General features: G+C 48.9%; 1 long non-coding RNA gene across 1 annotated transcript; it reads right to left on the minus strand.

The window, feature by feature from the left end:
* Positions 1-18,470: 18,470 nt before the first annotated feature.
* On the minus strand, positions 18,471-24,070 carry LOC119325146. The gene is made up of 6 exons (XR_005157359.1): positions 23,519-24,070; positions 21,645-22,897; positions 21,217-21,564; positions 19,947-20,377; positions 19,566-19,853; positions 18,471-19,442 (listed from the first exon to the last, which is right to left on the minus strand). It is a non-coding gene; the product is annotated as an uncharacterized LOC119325146 (long non-coding RNA).
* Positions 24,071-24,874: the final 804 nt, after the last annotated feature.

Consider the following 24,874-nt stretch of genomic DNA (forward strand, 5'->3'; position numbering starts at 1 on the left):
TGGTCCCGTCCTGGTGATCCGGTCGGGGCTAACGGCGGTTGAGGTATGCGCGGGGTCGGGCCCTGCCGACGTAGAACACAAAGCAAATAGGAAGGAAACCGCAAAATCTCGAAGCAAATCCAGAAGCAAATATTACAAACCATAATTGTCTTCACGACACCAAACGCAAGTTTAAACGCCTCCACGAGGCATGATGCATATTGCAGGAGTTAAAACAGGAAAGAAGCCGCGAGAAGATCACCCTTGGGCAACGCCGTCATTCGCCAGGAGCCCCGCCTCCAAGGTGATGTTACCTCCATCAGCTCTACCTCCTGAGGCCATGGAATCAGCAGCACCTACCCTGGGCACAGTGGCAAAGGCACGGAACTTCGCCAGCAGGGCTTCCGCCTGGCCCTTCACGGCTTCAGCAGCTGCGGCGAAGCGCTCGGTGTCCACGGGCTCCAACAGCTCGTCGAGGTTGGCGCTAGGGTCGCGAAGGTAGACGTGGATGAAGACGCGCGTCAGCGCCACAGAAGAAAGGACACGAGCTTCAGCCTCGGCCATGGGGCCAATGCCGGTCACAACTTCCTCGAGCGCCTCGACCAAGAAATGAAGCAGTTGGGCAGGGCCCTCCTTGGCCCCAGCCAGCAGCTTCTCCAAACTGTCCTCGTAGAGTGTGTTCAGCACTTTGCGAGATCTCTCCTAAAGATCCTTGAAGGTCACGCGGTCCTCGGACAGGACCTTCGCCTTGGCGTCCAGCTCGGCCCTCTCCATCTTCAACTTCTGCTCCAGTGTCCCCAGCCGGCCGCGTTCGGCGGTCAGCTCGGCGTCGCGGTCCCCAATGGTGTCCTCCCAAGCCTTCATCTCCTCCTCCTTCGCCTGGCGGTCATGAGCTTCCTTGGCGAGCTCATCGTGCACGCCCTGCAGCTCAGCCTCCAGCACCTTGCAGTGCTCCTGGGTGACCGTGGCATCCTTCAGTGCCGCATCGCGGGCGGCTGCAGCCCGGATCGTGGCTTGTTTCTCCCCCTCAGAAGCTATCGCGTCCCACTCCAGCGCCGCTCGGACAGAGACGTCAGAGTGAACCCAGCCAGAGATCAGCTCCAGGCGCCCGGCTACCAGGTGGGAGTCGATGCCGTGGAGATCCTTTCGCAGCTGACCCAGCTCAGAAAGGGCACGGTCCAAGGCAGCAGAGGAGGAAGAGGGACCCGGAACCAACGGTGCAGGAGGAGAAGGCGGTAGCGTAACCGCGACTCGGGAGACTAGGGCCTCCTGAGCCTTGGCTGCCTCAGCAACAGCATCAGGCGCCGGCACCTTCAGAGCCAGCAGGTCGATGGGGGCTGGCACCCCGCCAGAGCGCCCCTCCGGGCCTCGCAAGGACGATCGGGCAGGGGTGGTGCGAACTTTACCGCCTCCCCTCCCCACGGACGAAGGCGCAACCACAAAAGATGAGCCTGCCCCAGGTGGAGCCACCGTGTCCCCCTGCTGATTCTTCGCTGCAAGCGGCGGCCTAACCAAGCGATGGAGAATGTCAAGCCCCGGCGGCAAAAACAAGGACAAGATGGAGTTCGAGCACTTACTGGTCAATCGCGGCGTAGGCCACTGACCTCTTGCTGAGCTTAAAGCCTGAGAGCCTCTTGGTCAAGGGCGCAGCCTCGAGAGGTCCAGGAGCAGAAGAGGGCGCACTAGAAGGGTTGGAGACGGCTTCGGGCAGTGCCTAGGTAGCAGTAGCCCCTCCTGAGATCAGCGCCGACATGTCCTTCTTCGGGATCACGGGCGAGTCCTCTTCCTCTCACGCGACGTCGGCCTCGTCATCGTCCGGCAAGGTGCGGAGGATGCTGGCCCGGCGCCGGGGGGAGGTCTCCGTCGTCCCCTCAGTGGTCGCGCTCCTCTTCTTCCACGTCTTCCTCTCCTCCCCTGTGGGGATCACCAGAAGACACTTCCACCGGCGCTGTCACCCCCTGGCCCTCAGGAGGCACCGCCAGCACCAGACCGCACCCATGAAAGGTGGGCATGGCATCCACCACCTGTTGCCAGTCGTCGTGGAAGAACAGGGGGGCAAGAGCGCCCTACAGACCTTCCAGGTCATCTCCAACCAAGAGGCGGAGAGCTGCGACCACATCCTCATCGGCTAAGGCCGCCGGGTTCAGGCGAAGATCATCAGCGTGAAGTGGAGCCACCCGCTGCGTCAAGAACTCCCTCAGGAGCGTGGCCCATGTCAGCTTCGCCGCCTTCACGTTTCCTGGCCTCAGGTCGGTGTTCATCTTCTCCAGCACCAACTTCGCCCGGCTGTCATCAAGCTTCATGCGAGACCACCCCTCGTTAGGCTGGGGTGGCTCCGTTGGCAGCACCAACCGAGGGTGGATACATCTGGCATCCATCATGACCCACTTGCTCCGGAAGCCGTCGACCCTCTTTCTAGTATTCGAGATCGCGTTGGCCTTGGAGTACGTGACGAAGCTGGTGCACGCCGAGGTATATCACCGTTGATTCAGAGGGAGAAGAAGTGGCGTAGCAAAGCCACAGATGGCATCACCCCAACATGCGCCTCGCAGTAGTAGGAAAAAATTGACAAAAGGAGAACGGAGTTGGGATGGAGATGAAGGGCCTGCAACCTGTAATGGCGGAGGACAGCGTAGAAGAACTCGAAGAAGGGAGGAACCAGGCCGGTGACGATGGTGTTCATGAAGAAGGGGTAGAAGGTGCTCCCCTTTGCCTCCGGCTCGGTGGAGCCAGCCCGGAGTCCGGTCTCCCCCATCTCGCTGCCCTCCACTACCGTCATCAGGCACGTAGCAACGAGATTCTTCTCCGACATGTTGGGGGCATCCAGGGCCGGTGAGTACCAAGCCGGCAGGGCATCGGTCACGGCCTTGCGGGGCGCCATTGCTCGCTGAAAGGGGAAGGATGGAGCGAATCTGGAGATTTCGGGAGCAAGAGAGTAAGGAAGGGGATCTGGAGCAAGGCGAAGGAGATCAATGAAGGCAAGCCTTACCTAGGCCAGCCTTTTGTCAGTCGGGCAGTTGCCGAGGCAGCATGGGGAAGCGAAGACGCCCACGTCCAATCAATCGCCACGCATCGACCAAGGCCGCAGGCTGTTGGGGCCTGCGGCGCTCCGCACTTGCCCTTTGGCTTCGCTGCTAAGCCAAGTCCGAGCATGCCTTGGGCCCGGGGGCTACTGTCGGCGTTCTGGGAACGGGGATCCCCAGACTTGCCTGCCTGCGGCCTGCAATGTGGCTCAGCAGTGACCAAGTACGGCCCGTCTTCATCAACCCAAGCTCAAGACCCACGCGAGGGGCCAAGCCTCGCGGGGCGGATGGCACAAGGCCTCTTCAGGGGCGGCCTCACCAGGCAGGCTCGCGAGGAGGCGGAGAGATCAATGCAAGGGGTACCTCGCGAGGTGCTCATGACGCAAGCCATGACGATCAAGACCAGGCGGGCGCCAGGCAGGCTCCAGCCTGCGCAGTGTCCTCATTTCCTCTTTGGTGCAAAGGGGGCAAGCGCAGGCGCGGAGTACCGAGGCATCAAGCAAAGGTTTCCATATCAGTGCAACAAGACCAAGACCAGCAGGACGGCAGGACAGAGGTTGCCGTGGAGCCCAAGATGGCGTCATCACCAGTGCCTTTGGCAGTCGAAGACCACCTTTAGTCAGGATAGCTTGTACTAGGTGTCCCCTTTCAAAATGGCCGTTGTTGGCTCCCTTCCCGCTCAATATTTGGGAAGAGGACCAGGGCCTCTATAAATAGCTCTAGCCACCACAGTAGAAGAGAATCTAATCTAGAGCCAAGACATCAGATCCTGGCCAAGCAGAACATCCACACACCACCACAAGAACACCTCTGCTCGCGAGGCTGTTTTTCCTCTGTACTGTTCATCATTAGCCCAAGAGGCAATCCACCACACCACACACTGGATTAGGGTACCACACCACAACGGTGGCCCGAACCAGTATAAATCTTGTGTCTCTTGTGTTGTTCATCGTGCTAGCTTAGAATCGCGGCGAGGTTCTAGGTGTGTTTCGGTAGGAAGAAGATCTTCGCGTGCACCCCAGAGTTCGAACCTTAAGTGTTTTGCTGGAACCCGATATCTGACAACTAGGCCTTGGCAATCGAGGCCTCCGCCCGGATTCCCCCTTCCCCTGTACGCCCGCGCCCAAGATGAGGGTGCACGCCATCGAGCGATCCTTAGTGATGAAGGACGGGCTGCCATTGCCTTGCCGGCCGTGCCACGGACTCATGCTGAGGGCAGCTCGCGCGAGTTTGTGGTGTGGGCAGCGACGCCGCCCAACTCATGGATCCGGCTCCCGAGGTTCTTCGCCAATGAGCTGCCTCTGAGGGGGCCGCTTGAGCTATGGCTGCAGCACACCAGGTGCTGCAGCCTGGCCACCGGAGCTGAGGTCGAGGTGGTGCCCCCTGGAGACGTCTTCATGACCCGCGGATGGGGTGAGGTCGCTCGAGCCTTCCGCGCTAAGGGAGCCCTCGCGATTCACTTCGAGTACGATGGCGCATCCACCTTGTTCTTCAAGGTCTTCGACGAGGAGGGCCAACGGCTGGAGTGCTATCCCAGAAGAAGAAGCCCGCAGGGTGCAGCCGTGGGTGCTGGTCCTGCTTCCGTCTCCTTCGGCGCCTCTCCCAGCAACAGCGACGACTCTTGGGAATTCAATGACTCTCCTGAGCCCACCGAGTCTCCGGAGTCTAGCGACGACAGTTATGTGCCGCCAAGCTCCCGCCATGGTCGGAGCACAGCAGCGGTTGCCGCCCGGCGTCATTGGTGATGCTCGATGCCCCGGTAGTGGCCTTCCTTCTTTTGCTTTCCCTGTGCGCAATGAAAACCAGCCCCCGTGGGGTTTGTAAGGACCGAAGTGTGTTTAATACCAGCGTTGCTTTCTTGATTCTATGATGAAGTTGTGTATCCCAGTTGGGCAGGACTCTCCCCTTTTTCCCTTAGACAGCGTGACGCTCTACGCTGACGGGACCCAGTGCCCAGGCAGGCTTCAGCCGTCGCTAGTATGCCAGGTCGCGTTGCCCTGGTCAATGCTAGGAGGTGAGCGGCCCAAGGTCCGGTGAGAGCTCATGAGTCGCGATGCTCACGAGGTCCCCCTTGGCGTGCAAGCAGCCGCCCAAGGAACGGAAAAGGGGAGTGAAGCCGCCGGAGTGAGACTACAAGGTTGGGGCGAGCGGGATGTGAGACCGGTATCACAGTGCATGCAACTTATCTTTCAGTAGTCCTGTTGTGATCCATTGGGGGTGCCCACTCTTGCATCCATGGTGGTGTAATTAGGCGTGGCTCGCAGCGACCACCCTCTCGCCTCGCTCACCTAGGTGCTCTACGTCCTCGGGTCCCAGCCCTTGAGCGAGCTCAGTCGCCGCTGGTATGCCAGGTCACGATGTCGTGGTTAAGGCCAGGGGGTGAGGGCTGGAGAGCCAGTAGGAGCTCCCGAGACGCGATGCTCGGGACCCCCTTTAACGTGCAAGCGACTCATGAGGTAAGGTGGCGGTCGTCCAAACCGGCCTGTGAATCATCATCAGGTGAACCTGCATGTTAGATGACAGGAGAGGTCGCGAACCCCTGCGAAGCGGACAGTCCGCCCTAGGGCCCCTGGCGAAAGACGAAGGCACTGAGGACCTGGTGAGGTGGCATGCGCGAGGCGGGTCACGAGCCAGAGCTCGGTCCTTGGGTTTGTCAGTGTTGTAGGGACGGACCCGAGCACAAGCGTCGTGCCGATGTGAGTAGCCATGCAGCGAGGCGAGCGAGGGATAAGCCAGCAAATGTAGGGAGACCGTGAGGCGGTTAAGACTCGAGGCCGCAGAGTGATGATTATAGATAAGCTCATGAAAGATGGTTAGACAATCCTGGTGAATGCAAAATGATACACGCCGCAGGGACGGACCCACACGGCTTGGGGATGATGCAGCATGTGGGGCGCCCCCAAACTGAACGAACTAGAGAGATGTCACCTGGTACCATCACTGAAGAGATGTCGGGGTAGCAGAAGACATGCGCCGTTGGAGTCGTTCCTTCCAGGCCGCCTTGGCCCTGCATCGAGAGGCCCAGGGAGCCCGGGAGGCTCCTAAAAAAGCACCTCCATCTTCGCCAGGGTCGCCTGCTGCCTGGCCTCGCGAGCCGCCAGGGCGTCCCTTGTGTAGCGCTGGAACGCCACAGCTGCACCTGGTAGGTGATACGTCTCCAACGTATCTATAATTTTTTATTGTTCCATGCTATTATATTGCCCCTTTTGGATGTTTATGGGCTTTATTTTACACATTTATATCATTTTTGGGACTAACCTACTAACCGGAGGCCCAGCCCATATTGTTGGTTTTTTTTTGCCTATTTCAGTATTTCGAAGAAAAGGAATATCAAACGGAGTCCAAACGGAATGAAACCATCGGAAGCGTGATTTTTGGAACGAACATCATCCGGAGGACTTGGAGTGCAAGTCAAGAAGCAGTCGAGGCCTCCATGAGATAGGAGGGCGGCCCCCCCTATAGGGCGCGTCCCCCTATCTCGTGGGCCCCTCGGAGGTCCACCGACGTACTTCTTCCTCCTATATAAGCCTAGGTACCCCGAAAACATCCAGGGGCAGACGAAACACAATTTCCACCACCGTAACCTTCTGTATCCGCGAGATCCCATCTTGGAGCCTTTGTCGGCGCTCCGCCGGAAGGGGAATCGACCATGGAGGGCTTCTACATCAACATCCTTACCCCTCCGATGAGTTGTGAGTAGTTTACCACAGACCTACGGGTCCATAATTATTAGCTAGATGGCTTCTTCTCTCTTTTTGGATCTCAATACAATGTTCTCCCCCTCTCTTGTGGAGATCTATTCGATGTAAACTCTTTTTGTGGTGTGTTTGTCGAGATCCAATGAATTGTGGGTTTATGATCAAGTTTATCTATGAATAATATTTGAATCTTCTCTAAATTCTTTTATGTATGATTGAGTTATCTTTGCAAGTCTCTTCGAATTATCAGTTTGGTTTGGCCTACTAGATTGATCTTTCTTGCCATGGGAGAAGTGCTTAGCTTTGGGTTCAATCTTCTGGTGTCCTTACCCAGTGACAGAAAGGGTTGCAAGGCACATATTGTATTGTTTTCATCGAGGATAACAATATGGGGTTTATATCATATTGCTTGAGTTTATCCCTCTACATCATGTCATCTTGCTTAATGCGTTACTCTGTTCTTATGAACTTAATACTCTAGATGCAGGCATGAGTCAGTCGATGTGTGGAGTAATAGTAGTAGATGCAGGCAGGAGTCGGTCTACTTGTTGCGGACGTGATGCCTATATACATGATCATGCCTAGATAATCTCATAATTATTCGCTTTTCTATCAATTGCTTGACAGTAATTTGTTCACCCACCGTACAACTTATGCTATCTTGAGAGAAGCCACTAGTGAAACCTATGGCCCCCGGGTCTATCTCTTATCATATTTGCTTCCAATTTACTTTTATTTGCATCTTTACTTTTTGCATCTATATTGTAAAATACCAAAAATATATTTATCTTATCTTATTATCTCTATTAGATCTCACTTTCTCAAGTGGCCGTGAAGGGATTGACAACCCCTTTATTGCGTTGGTTGCGAGTTCTTTGTTTGTTTGTGTAGGTGCGTGGGACTTTTAAGGAGCCTCCTACTGGATTGATACCTTGGTTCTCAAAAACTGAGGGAAATACTTATGCTACTATTGCTGTATCACCCTCTCCTCTTCGAGGAAAACCAACGCAAGCTCAAGACGTAACGAGAAGGATTTCTGGCGCCGTTGCCGGGGAGGTCTTTGCTCAAGTTGTTTTCGCAAGATAAATTTTAAATCTATCCGCGTTGGCATTTTAGGTGCGGGCGTGCCAGTATACGAGTGTATACAAATTGAATTACTGCAAATACACAGAAATAGAAACCCGTATTTCATCATATTTTATTTTAGGGTGAACTGTGGCCCCCTCTTTATTTTATTTAAAATTTGTTTAGACGAGAAATAATCCATGATCAGCAATGAGGATGCTGTATGGACATCAAGAGAAAAAGAACTTTCTCTTTATTACATTCTCCTAAACTTTCCCTTGGGCCGCTAGGCAAAATACTTCCTGAGGAACTTGCCATTGATAGGAGGCATTGGACGCACACCCTCTTGATCAATGAGTTGATAAGCGCCACCATCATAAACCTGTTCAATGACATATGGCCCCTCCCATTTGGGCTCAAATTTTCCTTTACCTTTTCCTATGAGCACAATAGGACGCCAAAGAACCAGCACCAGTTCTCCTTTTCTGAAAACTCGCAGCTTAACGAGTTTATTGTAGGCTCGTACCATATTCTTGCGATAAAGCTCAAGATTTTGAAGTACACATAGGCGCCCCTCTTCAATAGTGTCTAACTCCTGGTACCGTAACTTGACTTGTTCATCTTCTGTCAGTTCACCACGTATCGCCACACGGAGCGACGACATTTCGACCTCAAGTGGTAATTCGGCCTCGCTTCCAAAAACGAGAGCATACGGTGTACTCTGTGTTGGTGTGCAAACAGTAACACAGTATGCCCATAAAGCTTCAAAAAGACGATCATGCCAATCTTTTTTATGCTTTGTCACTGTCTTCTTTAATATCTTTCCAAGAGTTTTATTGAATGCTTCAGTCAACCCATTGGCTTGTGCATAGTATCCCGTGGTATAATTCCAATGAATTTTGTACTTCTCCATAAACTTGCACATCTTATGTGATTTGAAGGCCTCACGTAATGGTACTGCTTCAGCCCACCTTGAGAAGTAATTTGTGGCTGCCAAAATGAAACGATGACCTTCATCAGATGGCGGATCAAAGGGACCAATTACATCGATGCCCCAAGCATCAAATAGCCAAGAAGGGACGGTTGGGTCTTCCTTTTTCCCTACTCTTTACTACCATATCAATAATGTAACACTCAACAGACCGAAGTATGAGGTCACCAAGCACGTGAGTCATGACCCTCTGGTAGGTAGAACCAGCATTTTTTAAACCGAATGGCATTACTGTATAATAGAAGTTGCCCCTGGGTGTTCTAAAAGCCGTGTCGATGGCATCATGTTCATCCATCTTAAACTGATTATATCCGGAAAATCCATCCATGAATGAAAGAGCACCGTATCCTGTAGTTGAATCAATCACCATCTCCGTCGTTGGGATGGGGAAGTCATCCGTAGGGAAAGCACGATTGTCACATAAATTGATTTCAACTAACTCATCAACAGTAAGCTGAATATCATCTTCGAGTTGCTGGGAGCAGGAGCAACATCGAGAACCTCTCAATGAGCCACCGGCATGGCCTCATGTATCTTGGAGAGGAGATATTGTTTATTTCTCAAACCTTCACAAGCATTTGCCGCGGCTTGAAAGGAACGTAGTTGATGCAGACATGAATATATTGACATAAGCTCGTCGTCATCTGAAGATGCTTCATCCAAACCAAGATAATCTTCATTTCTAACCGAAGAGGTCATGCAACTATTAACTCATTGTACCATACATAAATCTTCATCATCATCTGAGGAAACGGCCTCATTATAACCAAGACCATACTTTGGTTGCACTGTACTTCTCTTCCTAATTAAATTCTCCGCTTGTTCCCACCATTCTTCACAAACAACTGGTGGTGGTGGTAACCTGCTGTTTGGCTGTACCAAAATTCCTGCCTTTTTTTAATAATGGAATCATCCTGTCCTCAACTTTCATAGTCATGAGCGCTTCTTCAATGGCAAAAACCTGATCAGACTGCTTATATATGTCATCACATGGTTGCTTTTCTGGGACCTTATAAAAAATAGTAGTCAAGGTGTTCTCACTTTCTTTTTGAACAGACAAAACATCCAATGGTGTGATAACTGAAATATATAGTGAGGGGGGTGGCATAAGCAAATTTGGAACTCCCAGCGTCGTGTCTGAAGGTTCCACACCTGATTTATTTGTGAGGACAATAGGGATGGCGGTTGTTGGAGAATGTGCCTTTAAGAAAATAGGAGCAGTGTCTGATAAAGTGCGTCCTCTTGTGACCCCTACCTCCATTAATGAGCTAGTAGATGAAGCAACGTTTGCTATTAACAAAATTGGTGTGGTCGCAGACAAATCCCATCCTGTAGGCCTAGATGATGAACCTTCTGCTCTCATATTTGCATTACTACATTGCTGATCTTGTGACTTCCTTATCAAAGCAGTCTCTCTTGAGTGGGCCGAGCAAGGTGTGATTAAAAACTTCATTTCCGTGGGGGATGGTGTAGCATCCGGCATGACTAACATGTCAGCATTAGGTGTTGTTCGTCCCTGTTGTTTCCCTGACTCAATACTTGGGAAATAATATTTAGCATCAGCATGGTGAACCTCTTGAATTGTATAAGGAGCAGTATTCCCAGCGATACATTGTTGTTCTCCATTGCCATCCATGAACTTTAGGCATTGATGCAGTGTTGAAGGGACTACACGATATCTATGTATCCATGGTCGCCCCAAAAGTGCAGAGTATGAAGCATTGGCCTCTATAACGAAGAACTTAACTTTGAAACTGTAAGATGCCATCTGGAACTTAAGAGTGATAACACCTAAGGTAGACTTAGCATGATTATCATACCCACAAATTACTACCTCAGTAGGGCCTAGATCATCCATTATGTACCCTGCTCGAGTTAAGCTTCGTACAGGTAGGATGTTCACAGCAGAGCCAGGATCGATCAATATTCTTCGAAGATGCGCAGCTCCAATATTTCCCTCAATATAGAGGGGGCAATTGTGATCACCATGCTCCATTATTTGGTCCTCATCAGAAAAAAGTTATCTGATTAGCATAGAGCATATTGTCAAAGAATCTGTGCTTGGCCATTGCCGCTTGATAATGTTCAGGCTTTTGCAAAGCTTTAATAAGAGCCTCTCTAAGTTCCGGCAGAATAACTAATGCATCATAAACACTTAGTAGTGCTGGAATCCGCTTCAAATGAGCAATGACATTATATTTGACATCATGCTCTTTTGCCTCCTCGTCCCTCGACTTCTCTTGTTGATTGTTCGAGACAGTCGCCTCCCTACTTGTGGATGGTTTATCTTTCTCTGCTCGGTACTGCTTACTTCTCATGGGCTCCGGTAGTACCTTTCCTGCCCGCAAGTTCATATGTACCTCCATTTCTTGTTTCTCTTGTGTCGTGTCAGTTTGCAATGCCTCACGTTCTTCCTTTGTGAACACTACTTCAGTCTTAGAGTCATCTGTAATTTCACTAGAGGCAACCATGTTGCATGTAGCATTTTCAACACTTAATTGCGGCCCATCCGGCAAATCATTTTCTACATCATGGTGTGACTGGTCCAAATTTTGGGGGGAAAACTGGGCTAAAGTGGGATGTACACGCCTTGCCCGAGGAAAAGATTCATCCCCCTCAGACCTGGGAATAAATCGTGGCGTCATACGGCGACAATTCGGGTTGGGCCTCCCTCTATTTGCTGACGTATATTGTAAGATGGGCCGAGAGCTCATGGTTCCCTGATACACCTTTGTTTGATTACGTCTATGATGAACTCTGCTCCAAGAGTGTGAGCTATCTTCTGAAACTATAGGTGTAAGCCTAAGTCCCTGAAACTGATGTTGAACTTCAGAAAATGGCATCCAATATGCCTCTTCTGAACCATGTTTCTGTAGTACCTCTGCTTTGCTAGTGGACACCATGTTTACTTGATGATAATCAGAATTTACGGCTTGCGGATCAAGATTCAACTTCTTCTTGTCGATTGCCCTTTGCAACCATTCTTTAAAAGCGACACAATCTTCTACTACATGACCGACATATCTATGATATGGGCAATATAATGGATTGTCTATCATTCCCGCCTGGTCGGGCCGTCGCGGTTCAAGCAAGTTCAAAGCCCCTTGTTGCAATAGCTGATTAAAGAAACTTTTAACAAACTCTGTCCTGAATATATATTGCTTTTTAAGCAATTCTTGAATACTAGGACGGGTTCTCTGCCCCTGTTCATTCCGTACTCCAAGAGCCTGCATATTTTGGTGAGGTGCTGTAGCCATCGTAGATAGCCTGGTAGTATTACTTCTTGCTTGTATTTTAGGCTTATTCCCATTATTAAATGTTTTTGCCGTTGACTGAAACTTCTTCGAGTAATCTGAAGTGCCTGCATTTTTGTATAACTCCATAATATGTGGAGCCTTCTCAAATTCTAATTTGGTGGCAGCAACAGCATTGCCGAGTGCACTGAAAGTTTTAGGCTCGCGCCTAGAAACCTCTAACGACCAATGTTGCTGCATTCCGTGCACACACATGTCGACGGCATCTTCTGGGTACATTCTCTAGTCAAGCGCACATAACTGTTACGAAATCGGACGATATAATCATCTATCTTTTCATCTCTTCCCTGTTTTAGCTGTGACAACTCTAGAAGGGAGGTATCTTTGCTCATGCTAATGAAGTGAGATTTAAAAAGATCCTTCATTGTTTGCCAACTGCGTATTGAACCAGCAGGTAAACGACTATACCAATGAAAGGCCGGACCCGTCAATGATGCTGAAAATTGACGAAGTAAAAGTGAGGGCGTATTGGCTGTGTCACCACACGCTGCTTCAAAATAAACAAGGTGCTCCCTTGCATCACCATTACCATCGAACTGCCTGAACTTCGGTGGATGCCATTCAGCAGGAAAAGCTACCTTATCATGCCACGCCTCATATGGCTTCTCCAACTCACTTTCAAGGGTTCTAGGTGCTTGTTCTTCTGCAATTTGCTTCATTTTTCTGTTGATCAACTCTTCAGCAATGTCATGATAATCTCTTAGCGTGCCTAATACAGGAGCTGCCGATGTGGGATGTGTAGGCGCAATTGGCACATTTATATGCATCCCTCCTGTGAATTGAGGCTGCTCAACTCCGCCGGCTGCACGAGGGTATGCTGCTGTTGTGCCATAGCTTCCAACTCAGCGATTTGTGGGTCGACGACTTGTGGTGGAGGGTTAGCAGGCTGCGCCCCATTTATAGTGAGTTTTGCAATCATATTAAATAGTTGATCGATCTTTGTATCAATAGCATCCATCCTTCTACGCGCTTCCCCACTTAGAGCACCCGAAGTTCCTTCCTGATGGTGTAAAGATCGAGCCCTCTCATCTTGAGTCAAAACTGGTTCTTTTGGCAAGTCATGTTGTTTCCCCGTATCATCTTGTGCAATGGCTGCCAGGCCTAGTTCATCCTGGTCAGAATGGACATGAACTGACGCAAGATTTATTGCCCGTACAACATCTTCATCATCCAAATTGAGGATGACTCCGCGTCTGATCTTTCATCACTAGTTTGTTCATCCGTGGGATCAAAATCTGCAGTTATAGTTTGTCGAGCCACTTTTCTCAATCGTGTAAGGGCCCCAAAGCGTTCTGCAATTTGTTGAACCTGATTTTGATCAGCAGGAAGACGAGAACTGATACTGGCATAAGGTCTGCTATACTCGCTTGCGCGTAATAAATTCCGGAGTTTTATCACCCCTTGATGTCAGTGGAAGACATGATGTTGTTACCATTGCACCACTCTGTTTTATCACAGCATGCTTTCTTAGATGTTCTTTTGTACAGGGTGAATTTCTCATGAATGATGGAGTAGGATTAGGTAGGATTTCCTCGTCTGACGAGTAAGAGAACTCATGACGAACAAGTGGCGGCTCCCATTCTGAATCTGAATTTTGCACCGACCGGACTGTCGCCACACGACATGCTACATTATTCATCCTGTCTAAATCATTGCCAGATCGTCTTCTTCCCTTCCCATCATTCCTGAACCTAGTAGCGTCTGATCCGTTATCTCGAGGGACCACTGCATTATTTGATCTTTGTGGAGCTAAATGAGAAACACCTCTTGGACTTTCTGTAGTGAGGTTCCTTTGCTCAACCCTTAGTGGTTTGGGAGCCAGATGCTCTATCAATGCATTATATCTCTCATTCCTTTTCAAATTTGGAGAAATCTGAAGTGTTACGCTTTCATCATCCTTATAAATTCGGCCATCAGCCCTCACACGGACCTGCACCTGTCTTAGCACCAAATCTTGCAATCCTTGATACATCGCTTCACGAGTCCTCCTTCTTCTCTCACGTTTACGCTGGTTAACTGTTGATGCATAAGGGACCCTTGGGGTTACATCAAAGGTCGGTGCCCCCCGTGAAGACCTTGCATGTTCCCAAGGTGCTGCTATCATGGGGTCATGTTGCCTTGGTAGAGCAAACTGCTGTGGAACCCGGTTTGAGGACTCAATGTTTTGCGAAGATGCTTTTACTCGCCACTGAGGCTTGGTATCTTCTTGTTTCAGGCAAGGGGTAGCAGCGATCTCGATGATTCCCATGTGGCCAGGGAGTGTTTTCACGATAAAGAGCATATGCGGATGATGGCCTGTTCCTAGGGGGAAGACGCTGATGTTCATTTTGAAGTCTGCTTTGCATTGCTCTAATCTGATGTTGCATCTGTTCTAACTGAAGTCGGAGTTCCTCTGCTCTGGGCGCTGGTGTTTCATTGGTTAAAACAGCAAACCTGTTATTGTTCTGCGAAGTAGAGTGATGTCTCGCTGAGGTCTGGAAACAAGGCACCCGTACTTGCTGATCCCGACTGATGGAGCTTTGTTGAGAACACAATCTTGCCCCTGTTCTCTCCTTAACGACACGTCTCCAAAATTCATTCATTATAGTTTCTTTGACCAGCTCGCAACTGGCCCCTCGTTCAGGAGAAAGAACAAGAAACTCATCGCTCATATCAGTGTACTGTTGATCCTGACGCCTATTCACATCTGAACTCTCAGGTGGTGCATCACGCCCGGCAACGCGAGCCCTTAAATGTGACTGCAACTTCTTCACTTGTTGCCTCTTCCTTCTGTAATTGCAGTGTGCGTTCTTTTTGTTCAGAGTACGAGCACGTGCAATACTAGAATTCAGATGCTGCTTGACATTTTCCAGTCCTTGAAGGAGTTCGGCTTCTATAGTATGTGCACTTTGGGTTCTGAATACTGAGAGGCGTCGCTTGTAGCCAGCGTTCTGAACATCTCCGGGGCGTTTCAGTAACTCCCTAGCAGCCGTCATTAACGCTTGACACTCCCCCTAGCTCTTGCATCTTCGTACTTCTGAACTTTCTTGGCATCATTCAAATCATATGAGTGGTCTGCCTGGTACACGTACAGGTTGGAGCCAAAGCTTGAAACTACAACCGGTGGTAATGAACCAAACCAAAAGACAAAAGGCTCCATTTGCTTTGCGTCAGCCTTCGGTCCATAGTTGGTGAAGCCCCTCTTGTTACACAATCTCGGGTCCGCTATCACCAGCGTTTTCGACCCACATGCGTCAACCAGGCCCAACCGGAGAGCAACACCAACTTATGACAGGCCTTGGGCCCTCTCCCCCCCAAAAGACTAGCCTGTTAGGAGGGGACACCCCCGCCCTTATAAGTCGTGTTATGTCTCCCCCCATAACCGATGTGGGACTAAACCCAACAGCCCCCATCTGCACGAGATGTACACTGGTTAGAACTTCACCACACCACATTATCAGCCGAGAAAAAAAATACGTGCCGAGGACACAGATCATGAGTAGATTCTGATGACTAATGACGAGCAGCAAAGATGGGAGGAGAGTCGAGTCTCACTGGGCGTGCCATTTGTTTTCGCAAGACAAATATTTAAATTTATCCGCGTTGGCATTTTAGGTGCGGGCGTGCCAGTATACGAGTGTATACAAATAAAATAAAACTAAACACACAAAATGATGCGGAGAAAACTTGTAAATCTTTATTGCTGAAGATATACAAATCTCATTTTACATGCTCTTGGTATAGCATCTGACATACAAAAGACAATTGCATAATTGTCGACTCCTAGGGCCTCGAAGGGATCCCTAGTTAATTACATTCATAGCATATCTATGAGAGACCTTCGATTAAACTGCCTCAAACGGTCATCATCATTATCAAACTCATGGCTTCTGTCTCCAAGGCAAAAAGAATATGCAAGTGCTCCAAGACAAATAATAATCTGGCCATGCCAAACTTATGGATTCATGCATCAATCAAACATGGGATGTAGATCAAGTCTCAAGGATAAAATTAAATGGATAGTTCGGCCTCGTCGGTCACGAACATCATGTATCCTGCCTCGTCGGTCAGGAAATGTATGTGAGTTCCGGCCTCGTCGGTCGCGGAAAAAAGTGTTCTGAGCGTGGACTTGAAGATGAACCCTTATTTGATTGAGAAACATGCTTCTGCAAAATTTTGTCAATGGCCTCTTGTTTATTCCGGAGTAGATGGCCGTGTCTTTATTATTCTCACAATAATATCATCACCCATTACATCATACGATCTACTTGACTTTATTAGTGACCTCTGATGCTTCGCATGTGATGACTCATGATGCTGATTTTGATTATGTGTGTGACTGCGCTGCTGTCCCCTAGGGCCTAACTTTGTATGCCACCCCAAATGTAATATTACAAAAGATGTTGCTGATGAATTTGATGCGTCCGTGACGACGATTTGATCGCCATGTAGAGCCGCGAGACGCCATAAACTTTTCTTTCTTTTGATTCTCAGATCTGATAATGAAACATCCGCGGCGGCGATTAGATCGCCGTGTAGAGCCGCAACACGCTAACTTCTTTCTGTTTTTTTTATACGGACCAAACCATAAAACATTGGTGACGACGATTTGATCACCATGTAGAGTCGCGGAAGGCAATGCCTCCTTTTCTCGTACCGGACCATGAAGCACCTGCGGCAACGATTAAATCACCATGTAGAGCCTCTAGATGCTAGCAAACTCTTTTTGTAGATCGGGTTGTAGAATGTTCGCGGCGACGATTAGATCGTCATGTAGAGCCACGAGACGCCGCCGAATTCTTTTCGTGGATCAAACAATGAAACGTTCGTGGCGAAGATTAGATCGCCATGTAGAGCCACGAGACGCCAATTTTGTCGTAGATCAAACGATGAGACATCCACGGCGACGAATAGATTGCCATGTAGAGCCGCGGGACACCGCCGATTTTTATTATAGATCAAGCGATGAGACATCCACGACGACGATTAGATCATCATGTAGAGCCGTGAGATGCCACAAAAAGAAATGAACAAAGAGAAGAAAATAAATAAAAGAAATAAGTGATCATATACAACCTTCATATGATTACTCACCATACGGCTGCGCCATGGACGCCGGCCACAAAGGGAAAACGCCAGTCGAGGATTGAAGACGTGTGAATGTGTAAGTGTTGGAGTGGAGATGATATGAAGTGTGTGTGTGTGCGCGCGCACATAAGTGTGTGTGAGTGGTACGGTGAATGGTGGTGATATGAGCGTGTAAATGATGCGTGCGTTGTGAGTGAGCTGAACCTCTTTCGCAGTCCGTGGAGCAACCTTTTTATAGCATCGTTTCCACCGGAAAATGCAAATAGAGGCCGAGCATCAGGTAGGCCTTAATCCTGGCCGTTGGCATGCTATGGGGATTTGAGCTTCCCCAGTATTCTAGCGTGCTGTCCCCTTGTATCGCTGCACCGCAGCGTGTATTGAGGGAGAAAGAAGGCTGCACTAGGCAGGGAATCTAGGAGAAGTCCACCGCTGCACGCAGCGGCAGCTGCACGCAGCGCATCCACGGCTGCGGAAGAGTCGCGATTAGGACTCGCTGGAAGTGCTACTTCGAGTATAGAGCACCGCCGACGTGCGTAATGGTTCGTATTCGGTGTATTAGATGTACTATGCACTGACAGCCGGACTGACTCGCCTGACGCTAGCACTGCACATGTACAGACGGGAGTACACAATACTACCGTTGCATGAACACTGTATAACGTAAACATTGCATCCACCTGCATGTATTTAAGGCCCATGCACCAGCCGGCCGTGGACAGTACGGGCACGTTTGGTTCCTGGGCAAGCGCTTGCCTTGCCTCGCGAAGCAAAAAGCAGAGGGTTTGGTTCCTCGGCCAGCTTGTCTTGTTGCCTGCAGTTTCCAGCTTTTTCCTACATATCGTTTTGCACGTTCTGCTTCAAACACGCGCACAAGCATCCCGAGTTCCCTCGTTTCGTCGTCGTCGCCGTGCCGCGATGTCCCAGAGCTCATCTTCCTCTCGTCGTCTCCGAGCACCCCTGCCACCGCTGCCATTGATCCTGTGCCCGAGGTGTGCTGGGACGAGGACTAGATGGTTTGTCTCCGGCACAGACCGGAACCCCGGCGTCCGTTTTTACAAGTGCCCGAACCAGGGTGTAAGTCTGTGATCTGTACGCCCATCCACTAGATGTTGCAGTTTATGCTGATTGCTTTGTGTTTTCGAAATCATCATCCAGTTTTGAATCTGACGCAGGACGGAGGCAACCACACAACGAGAAAGCACATCAAACATTTTTTAATTCCTACGGAGGCACGTCAAAGCAGGAAATATAGGAATAACAGCACTAAGTCAATTTGACAGTCAAATAAAGTTGTGACATCCCTTATTGGAAAATGAAAATCACACGCCAAGGATAAGAGTAATAGCATGAATTCAAATTAAACTGCCATCCAGCAAGGCACAAAGCTTATTGGAAAAACAGATCACAGTCCCAAATTAAGCATAAATGCAGGAAATCGAACTACTCTGGATTGGATTTTTGGATTCAACTACTCCCTCCGTTTGGAATTACTCGTCGTAGAAATGGATGTATCTAAACGTATTTTAGTTCTAGATACATCCATTTTCGCGACAAGTAATTCCTAACGGAGGGAGTACCTGCTTCAAGCGCTGAACCGAACATCACTCTACTGGCCCGTCGCGAGGCCGCTTCACAAACGGCAAGACCGGGTTGAAACAACTGGTTTTTTTGTGCCCAGCTACACCGCAATTGCCGCAGGTAGGGATTTTGCGAGGTTTTTTCGGAAGATCACCCCTGCGGGGTGCCCTTTCTCCCTACAAACCGTACAAAACCTCGATCGCGCGTCCTTGACCTCATATCCAGGTTTGTCCCTCGCTGTGGTTGGCCTACCCTTCTGCTTCTTCCTATCAGACGGCAGCAACGTCGACAGTGACATACTGGAGCCAGCTTCACCAGAAACTGAACTAAGCCCACACTCGGTGGAGATGAACATCTGAGAACACATGTCGTCTGGGTGCGAAGAACTTGTGCCCATCCTCTGAGTGGGATTGGCTGATTCCCTAATTTGAGTTTGGTCCACCAAACTTTTGCCATCCTTGACCGCCGCCAAAACAGTCAGCTCTGCCTTGCCTGCAATCAAGATGTCCATTGCTCTATCAAAGGCATCGACATTGCTATCACCAAGATGGACAAACTCGAGCACGGTCAGGTGTAGTGCTGTATGCCTGTAGGAGGATAACCGCGGAGGCCCTTGATCCTTTTGGTAATGGAGAAGGTGAAGTGGCGAATTGTCGCGGGCATCTACTGTCCACCTTTTCATGACATGGAATCTGGGTATTTTTCTCACTCCCAAATGAATTAAAACCTGCATACAAGGAAGGGGAAGAAAGAACATTACAACCTGAAGATGGAAACCTGGATAAATCATTCTGAAGAAAATGTTTATAGCGAAGCTGCTATAATCGGTCGGGGGTAAGTTAGGAACAACCTTGATAGCATGGCAACAAAGCATCCCCATGTGCTCGAAGAGCCCACATTCGCATGTGTACCTAGCACAGCCATCATGGACACTGACCACATGCATTTCACGGCACCACTTCTCTCGCTTCTCAGCTTCAACATGTCGCACGTGGTAGGTGATGCCCCGCTCAACTTCCTCAACATCATACCTACCAGAGCGATACAAAGCCTGGCCAAACATCTCGTACATTGTCCGGGTATAGACTTTACTTGCATGCTCCTCCAAAGGGTAATTGTATCGGAGAACTACCCCGCCCTGTTAAAACACACAAACAAATCTGTTAGCGAGGATGCAAAACAGAAAATAGATGATTTATCTAGTTGCGTTAAGTTTTTCTTCAACACACACCAGCCTCGTTCTCTTCTCTTGGAATCCTTCTTCAGCTTCAGTCGAACTGCAATTTGCTATATTGCTTCACAAAAAGGTTCATGGGGCATGCAGGCGGGATGTAGCCTTTCAACAAATGGTTTGCACTCTCGCTTCTTTGCGTACTGGTTTGCTTCGCACATAACTTGCCACTAAAATAAGGCTTCGCCCACTTGTGACGAACCTCGAAAATTTGTATGAGGAAAGTGTTGTTGTGAAGCTTGTATTTGTCAACCCAGGAATAGAGATTGTAGAATTCGTACGCCTCTGCCAGCGAATCAAAAATGGTGCCAAGCACCGGGTTGACGACCACCTCAGTCCCCCTATCAGCGAATCCTCTAATTGCAGCTTCAAGCGGCGGCACACGATCAACTACTACAGATCTCTCATCTGGCGCACGAGGACCTCTTGGTCTGCAGTTAGATTAGCACAGTCCACATAGTTAAGGGAGGAGAAATAATTGTCACAAAGAGCAGAATAAAAAAGACAGCCAATAATTCTAACAAATTGGGTTAGACTACATCTAGTCACGATCTCCCCGAATTAAAATTTGTAACTATGCCAACACAAGATAAACTGGTTCAACTTACACTTGCAGACCATACCACATTAGCAACACACAATATACATTCAGACCAGAGAGTGGTATTAGTACCAGACCACGTTTTTTGGGTCGATGAAATTTAACCAGGCTACAGAATGCCGGGGCACGCGTATAATCGTAACAGAACACCCAGACATGATTAAGAAAACGTGCAAGGACCATTTTTATGACAAGCCTGATTCAGTCTATATTGTCTCACCCACTCTACATTCAGACTGCTGCACGAAATTCACTAAACTTCTACAAATGGATTCCACCAAAGTATATATTTCCCATTGCGATGTTTGAACACTAAAAAAGGTCACCATCCCAACAGAGAATCAGCTACCAGTACAACATTGGTCAGAAAGAACTTAATCACGCAATTACGGTGCTTCTTATTACTAGCAGTTCAAGCTCTTTTTGTCACTGAAAATTAACCAGGGACATACTACAGCAGTGCCACGGGTATTTTTTGCCGACCAACCACTGGTTAGTGCTGAAGCAAAACATCTAAGAACTTGTTGGGAAGGGTTGATTCAGATTTCTGTTGTTTCCTCCACTTTTTACCCAGAGTCCTACCCAAATTCACAAGCCTAATGAATTTTTCAGTAGTTGCTGAACAGGAAAATGAACAGTTGGCCTAAAGGACAGAAAATCAGTACCTACCGGCGTATTGTCACAGTCTCGCGCCGACGGCAGGTACACGCCCCCAGAACTGAATGCCGTGCAGGAATCCGACGCGGCACTGCGGCGGCTGGACTCGGCGGATGTGTGCGAGACGACGGCATGAGTCGCGCACCCAGGGTTTGCGGATGCCACATCTCCGCCACCAGCACTGAAGCTCTTGCAGGAAGCACTGGACGACTGGACATCAGCCAAGTCCACCACTTGATCCAACAGACGAATGTCCGGCGAGGGCGCTTCGACGGCCGAATCCGGCGAGAAGTGTCACCGCCCTCGCCCAAAACGAACGGCGGCTCGCACGCCTCTGGACCCGTTGCCGTTGAGATCGTTCTGCAGCACCGGCGACCGGAACGCGCTCGTTAGATCTATATTTCAACCAAGAAAAAATAAAGACAAGGGGGTTCACTCACCCAGAGTCCAACCCCGCCTCCGTCGTCACTCCGAGGTTCGGCATGAGCATCGACAGCCGGAACAGGAAGCAGCCCCGGCGCCGGTGCTGTTCTCGCAGCTCACCTTGCTCTTCGCCCACCAACCACCAAGACGGGGAAAGGAATTCGTGCGAGACGCACCAAATGCGACTAACCACAAGGCCCAGTCCCGTACATAGCTTCAGACGACCGGGGCCAGCCGTGCAGAGAACCGATGGCCCACTCTGCACCACGCGCGGGGTACGTCTCTTGTCCGCGCCAGACAAGTACCACGGACCGAGCCCACTGCACGGTCCCGACGCAGTGTATCTCTCTGTATTACACTATGTATCACTGCTTTAGCGCTTTTGCAAATCAAACTGCACGCATCACCGTGCAACTCGGGTGCGGCCGGATAGCTGCGTGCAGCTGCCGCTGCGTGCAGGACATCCACTCTCGGGAATCTAGCTCTTGCAATAGGCCCTGACGATGTTCCAGGTTACGCACGCTCCCGCCAACCATGCTACTGTCTCAACTATAGCAGTCCATCAGAATATTAGTCTCTCTCACTGGACTCTTGATGGTTCCACGTAAACACTCAGAGATAGAACATGATCCGCATGATAATTAGTGGGTTTATTTAATGTTGTAAAGTACAAATTAACAATAAACCCGCAACGTGCCGACGCATAGCACTCTTCGAATGTGAATCTATGAAAAAGGTGGTTTATTCCATCTCTGTCAACCTGGGAGGTGACGAAATTTCATCCCCCGGTGCATTGGTTAGTACATAAAAATCCTAAATTCAGTCATTGACAAAGTTTAGCCAAATGACAGCTTACTTGATTTTTTCAATACCAAAAAATAAAATGCACAATTGTGTTTTCAGGTGTGACCGGAAGAAAACATCAGCAAGTAACTCGTTTGTGCCACCAACGCGGCCTCTAACACAAATTTGTTTAGGCCGACACCTGCAACAAAACGAGTACCGATGCCATGCGCTCCTAATATCCCAGAATTTGCAAATCACCTCCATATCAAATACCAAGCATAGTAAGCACTGAACAATCTATAACATATCAGGGGAACTACATCTAGCTAGTCTTAGTATCTAATTTTCATTTTGCACCTAAGCAGTCTGGAGAGATGCTTGGGATACTTCCCGCTTGGTTATAAATGACCTAATTGACATTTCCAAAGTACTCATTCTGTTTGGATCGACCTCACGCTTCACTGCTGCTCCCAACATCCCAAACCTGGAAAAAAATGAACAGTTTGCTCAACAAAGGTAGCGAAGCAGCAAAAGCATAGAGTACTAGAAAAGCTATAGAGAAATATAAAAAACAATTATTGAACACTCCAAAATTGGAAACTGATGCACTATAAACATGGTTGACATGTCCTTGACGTAAAAGAAGTAACAAAAAATATGTTTATTGCAAGCAAAAGATTTGCAGATTCTCCTGCAAATTCAGTGGCCTGGGACAGGTTTTCACCTATTGAATCAACCCAAAGAAAATGAATTCAGCCAGGATGGGTACTTCAGGAAGATTCAGAAAATAACGACAGTTGAGACAGTTAACTAAGCACTGAAATTTACATTAGTCAATACGGATAGCACACCAGACCTCAATTAACTGCCCGAAAAATCAGAAAATAACAACAGTTGAGACAGTTAACTAAGCACTGAAATTTACATTAGTCAATACGGATAGCACACCAGACCTCAATTAACTGCCCGAAAAATCAGAAAATAACGACTGTTAACCAAGCACTGAAATTTACATTAGTCATAGATCAAACAACCTACTGTCCTCGTATACAAGAGAAGTTTTCGTTTTCATGGCATCGAACAAGGAGGAAAAAATGAACAATACCTCCGGTCCAGCCGCTGGTAGCTTCAAATCACACATGAATCCCATCGAATTCAGGGGGAATCTAACACTTTGCCTGGCATAGTTTCCCGGCACGACAGATTTCCTCATTGGCAATGCTAAGAGAAGCCTGCTACTTCTTGACCGGCCTCATCATGGCTAGAGGGTCAGTGTCCAGAACTGGCAGCCCGCGAACGAGGAAAACCAAAACAATAAGAACATGCTGTAGAGGAGAATCAGTGGAAGCCTTCCATAGACTCCGGCATGGTGAAGCAGACGGACTGGATCTGAAAGATAAGCAGGCGGCGTGGACAACCAAATCCAAATCCACAAAGTATGCCGGGCGATTAAGCATGTCAGGACATCAGAATGAAGGGGGGAGTAATATACATACATGTCGTAGTAGACCCCAAACATCTTGCCGGAGAGCGGCGGCGCCGCCGTCGGCCAGGGAGAGACAGGGGAGCCGAGAAGCAGAGTTGTTCCGTGGCTGGGACTATTCCACGAGGTGAAGGATAACGACAGGAGAAGGCACCCGAGCAGCGATATGGGCCAAACATGTACGCTAGGCCGATGTATTCTGGACCGTATATGGATGCCTAGGCCGACAGCAGCCTGTCAAAAGCCTGACGCATTTCAAATCCCAAAACCCATTGCACGGCCCAGATACCGGCCTACCTGGTGCTCGGCCTCCAAAAGCCCGCACTCGTTTCCACCGGCTAGCTATGCGAACAGATAGAAAGGTAAGCACGAGAGATTCGCGTCGTCGCCACTGACGTTAGTAACAAACAATATCTTATCTCTACTCTCTTCGTGCCGTTGTTGAACCAAAAAAACAACAAACTCTGACGGCATGCCTTGGCCAATACTTATCTCTTCGTAGATTTAGTCAAGCCCAACTGATTGATTTTCTCTATCCCTAGCAACGACGAACCTTGGTTTTGTACCAACATCAATAAGCCCAACTAGCAGCAGGCCTGTACAAGATTTCACTACAACACACCAAACGTTTGCATGGATAGTCGTTGACCGGTTGGACCGTGTATGCACACACCATTTATTCCATTAGCAAACTGGTTGATCGGCTACTACTAAATCCATTTGATCAAACAAAGTGCATGCGTTAACGTGACTGAGGCTGCAAATTCATAAACATACTATATTTTCCCCTTTTCTCTTGAAGATCACCAAATATATATTTTTATGATAGAAGAAATTTGATTGTTTTCATATCGTCAATCATATATTCATTGACATGATCTGACAAGTGTCTGCTCATACCAAATAGATTAAATATATCTGTGCATCACATGGTAAAAATGGAGTCAAACAAATATTAAATCTATCCGCGTTGGCATT

The sequence above is a fragment of the Triticum dicoccoides genome, chromosome 6B (assembly GCF_002162155.2).
Source record: "Triticum dicoccoides isolate Atlit2015 ecotype Zavitan chromosome 6B, WEW_v2.0, whole genome shotgun sequence".
Lineage (NCBI taxonomy): Eukaryota > Viridiplantae > Streptophyta > Magnoliopsida > Poales > Poaceae > Triticum > Triticum dicoccoides.